At 25.0% G+C, this 4,547-nt stretch overlaps 1 protein-coding gene across 3 annotated transcripts in view; it reads left to right on the forward strand.

Moving 5' to 3' along the window:
• Nucleotides 1-1,150: 1,150 nt before the first annotated feature.
• The window catches only part of LOC117177316 (F-box/WD repeat-containing protein 7), a 45,310-nt gene continuing 41,913 nt past the window's right edge, over nt 1,151-4,547 (forward strand). For 2 of the 3 annotated variants that reach the window (XM_033367928.1, XM_033367926.1), the window contains exon 1: nt 1,151-1,406. The gene's annotated coding sequence lies outside the window, so the exon portion shown is untranslated. Of the gene's footprint in view, nt 1,407-2,685; nt 2,688-4,547 lie in introns of all 3 variants that reach the window. The other variant, XM_033367927.1, reaches the window with a different exon arrangement.

Here is a 4,547-nt window from a genome sequence, read left to right on the forward strand (position 1 = left end):
AAATGAATTTACTACCAAGAAAATTAATATTCGACTAAAAAAGACATATTTTAAACAAAAAATAGGATATTTAAGTTTTCGGTTACTTAATTTTGAACCAACTGAAACGAACTCTAAACAAAATAGTAAAATTGTCAACCAAAGAGTTGAATCGTCCACAAAAAAGAATGCATTAATTTAAAAGAAATTAATTGTCTACCAAAAAAGAAGAATTTTCAATAAAATAAAAGGAATTTTCAACCAAAAAGACATTTTTTTAACAAAAAATTAAAAACACAAATTTTAAGTTAATTAATTTATAATGACAAAAAACACGAATTTTCACTGAAATAAATAAATTTTCAACCAAACTCGATCTTCAATAACAAAAATGAATTTTTTACTAAAAAAATAATTTTCTACCAAAAAAGAAGATTTTTTAATAGAATTAATGAATTTTCAACCAAATGATAGAATTTTCAACTAAAAAAGAAAAAGTTTCAACAAAAAGTGCAATAGTTAGATTTTCAGTTAATTAATTTTCAACAAGAAAAAAAACTAATTTTCAATCAAACAGTTAAATAATTTGAATTAGAAATCCAAAAATAAAAAGCTAAATTTTGTGTTCAAACAGGGGAAAGAAATGCTAACCAAAATGTTGAATTTTCAAGCCAAAAAGACGAATTTTCGACAAAGAAGTAAAATTATTATCCCGAAAATATGGCGTTTGTTATTTTTAACCATCAAAAACTCAGAACAACGCAAGGAAAGCTGACCAGTTCTCAAAATACTCAACAAACTGAATAGCTGACGTTTTTACTTTGTTTTATGAATAAACTGAAAAATTTTATCATTAAATTGTATAAAAAAAAAAGCAATTTTTGATTTATTAAATTTAAATTTACGCGGAACTTCAACAAGAGTAGCTAACGCCATCTAGCAAGTGGTAAGCTCCACTATTTGCAAATCTGCATTATCTCAGACGGTTAAATATCTGCCGCTGAAAAGGCAGCAATCTGCAACCACATGTTCAACTCATCATTTTCGATTGGTTAAAACAGTTTTTCACGGATACCATCACAGCCAATGATTTGCACCGAACAAAATTTTCCTTAAATTTCGTGCGTGTGAACGGACCAGAAAACAGTGAGAACGCATGTGCATCTCGTCCACACAGCCCGGAGAGAAAAGTAGGGAACACGGTAAAGTTGCCGATGGATCTTTGTCTGTGTTTATATTTATCTCGTGTTTTTGTTTTACGATCCGCCCTGGCCTAAACTTTACCAAAAACTCTCCCCCGTTGTGACCTAACCTAGTTGAAAATTTCACCCCCAAGAAATGCATGTGGCTCGAACCCTGCTTTCCTGAACAGCCGTGTGTCGTGATCTACCTTGCTCCTGACAGAGAAGGAAATTATCGCCGACCAAGTGAGTTTTATTTTATTTTCTCCTCTAATTTCTTAATTTTTAATTTCAAACCACAAATTTTCGACTAAAGGAGTGTTGCCCAGGTCAGCCCGGGGTGTGTCTTGCTGCTCTTTTGTTTCAAACTCGTTATAGGCTAGGTCTGCTTTTTTCAAGTGCATATGTTGATTATCAAGGTTAGGGCTTCTCTGAAATTAAATTTGTTGCTTTTTTTCGTTTTTTCCCACCACGCCTCGTGGAACCTGAAAACCATCTGCCGATATTGCCAATGACCGAGCGAATTCCAAGTTCCGTTTTGACTTTTCAGAACAATGCTGAACTTGTCCTTTTTTTCTACACGAGGATATTTTTCCACAAATAACTTTTTGTTTATCATAACAATCAGTTCCTGAATGCAATTACTAAAATTACTTGGGTCTTCAATATGCTGCTTTCATTAAGATGATGATTTTAAAAAACATTTTTTAATCGTGTTACCACGAGGTAGATAATCTTGTCAATAGATGACAATCGTGGATTTACTTCATTTGCAGTTACTTTGTCTAATGAATGTTTGGATTTTTTTATTTAAATATTATAATAACTGGAAAACATACACCTGCAATTACTTTTTTTTTGGTCTAGCAATTTTAAAATTATTATTACAACACCATTCTTTTTATTTCATAGTATCTATTATCCAAAAGCATAAAAAAATTGTGCACGGACAAGATTTTTTATAATTGATGGAAATTGATATCTACTTCAGAATTAATATTTAGTACTGTTGTGCAAGAAATAGACAATAAAAACATTGAATTTTTGTTGAAAAATACTTATTTTAGAAGAAAAATACTAACATAACGTTACAAAAAACTGTTTTATTGATATAATTTTTTTTAAATCGACTTTTTTTATCTTTGTTATGGATTGAAATATTTATTTATTAAATTCTCATGCATAATTATGTAAATGTTACGTTTTTATAATAAAAAAAAATACAGAATTCACTTTTTTCTTGAGTTTTTACCGAGAGGATTAATTTTCTACAAAAAAAAGCTTTCATTGAAATACATCAATTTTTAACCAAATAAATGAATTTTCAACTTACAAAGACAGTTTTCAAACATAAAGAATAATTTTATACTGAAAAGACGAATTTTTAACTGAAAAATAATAAATTTTTTAACAAAAATGGAATAATTAAATTTTCAGTGAAAAAAATTAATTTTCAACTAAAATAGATAAATTTTCAACTAAAATAATAACGAATTAAAGCGAATAGTAAAATTTTTAACTGAAGAAGTGATTTTTTAATCAAAAAGATTAATTTTCTACGAAATAAAAAGAATTTTCAATAAAATACGTTAATTTTCAATGACAAAAAAGATCAAACCATGAATAAAATAGTTAAATTTTCAGTGTCAAAAATTTATTTCAATCGAAAAAAAATGAATTTTCCACAAAAACGTGAAATTTTCAACCGTGAGACAATCTTGGATTTACTATTTTTAATGTTGCTTCATCTAATGATTTTTAACATTTTTTGTATACAAAAATTTATATTGCCAGAAAAAAAATAACCCTGCGATTAATTTTTTTGTCTCGCGCAATTTTTAAGTTGAAATATAAAATTAATCTTACAACAAAGTTCTTTTTAATTCATAGTATCTTTTATCTAAAACAATAGAAAAGATAGATTTTTTTAATATCAGTTTCAAGCGAAAAATACTAATACGAGGTAACAAAAATTGTTTTATTATTATTGTATCATTTAAAAAAAAAAATTTTCTATTTTTTGTTATAGTTTGAAATGTTTATTTATTAAATTATCATGACAAATTATGTAAATTTTACAGTTTTAATACTTTTTTTTGTAATACAATATTCGCTTTTTTCTGGAGTTTTCAACAGTAGAAGCAAAAGAAAAACTAGTTTTAAAAAATAGTAAAATTTTCAACCAAAGAAATGATCTTTCAACGAAAAAGATTAATTTTTTACCAAGAAGAATAATTTTGTACGAAAGAAAAAGAAATTTCAATAAAAAAAAATATATATATATATATATATAATGTTAAATAATAATAAGTATAATAATAAATATAAAAATGAATAAATAAATTTCATTCAACCAAATAGTTGAATTTATGACTAAAAAAGACCAATTTTGAACCAAAGAAATGAATATTTAATCAGATAGAATATTAGTATACTAAAGTCGAATTTTCAAAGAAAAATGAATACATTTTTTAACTATAATGAAATACTTAATTTTCGTCAAAAAAAATTATTTTCACCAACAAATTTTTGGGCTTAATAATTCCGTTTTCAACCAACGAAATGAATTTCCGACCAAAATATATTAATTTTTAACTAAATACCTAGATTTTCACTAAAATAGTTTAATTTTTAACCAAAAAGATGAATTCTCAACAAAAAATTGAATAGTTGGTATTTCAACCAAAAAATATTTTTAATTAAAAATCCTGGAATTAATTCATCAAGGACGAACTTTCATCAAAGTAATTAGATATTTCAATAAAAATTATCAATTTTCAAGCAAAAATGAAATAGTTAAATTTCCAGTTGAAAAAATTAATTTTAAGTCGAGAAAGAAACAAATTTTCAGCCAAAGAGAAAAATTTTTAGCTAATAAAATGAATTTTTAATAACAAATTTGGTATTTCGTAGCACATATCTGTTATATAAAAGATTAGGAAAAATATACAGACAGCATTTTTTATAATTGTTCAAATTTGATATCTTGACTTCAAAATTAATATATAATATTTTTTGTGCCATAAATGTAAATTCTACTATTATTTTAAACAAAATTCATTGGATTTAAATCTCATTATTCTTGTTTAAAAATTCAAATTTCAGGCGAAACACACCAATATAACCTAAATTTTTTGAAAAATTGTAAAATATTTTTTGAAATCTAATAATTTTCTATTAGAAATACTCATAATTAAAAAAAAAACTAACATAAAATAAAATTTGGGTTTAAAATGAACAATTATAAATGAAAAGCGTTAATATAACCTGAAATTGTTAAAAATGGTAAATATTATTTGAAATCCATATTGAAAATCACTAGCCCTACCTGCAATTTTACAAAAAAAAATATTTATTTTTTAATCTAATGATTTTTTTTTTTTTTTT

The sequence above is a fragment of the Belonocnema kinseyi genome, chromosome 7 (genome assembly GCF_010883055.1).
Source record: "Belonocnema kinseyi isolate 2016_QV_RU_SX_M_011 chromosome 7, B_treatae_v1, whole genome shotgun sequence".
In the NCBI taxonomy this organism is placed as follows: domain Eukaryota; kingdom Metazoa; phylum Arthropoda; class Insecta; order Hymenoptera; family Cynipidae; genus Belonocnema; species Belonocnema kinseyi.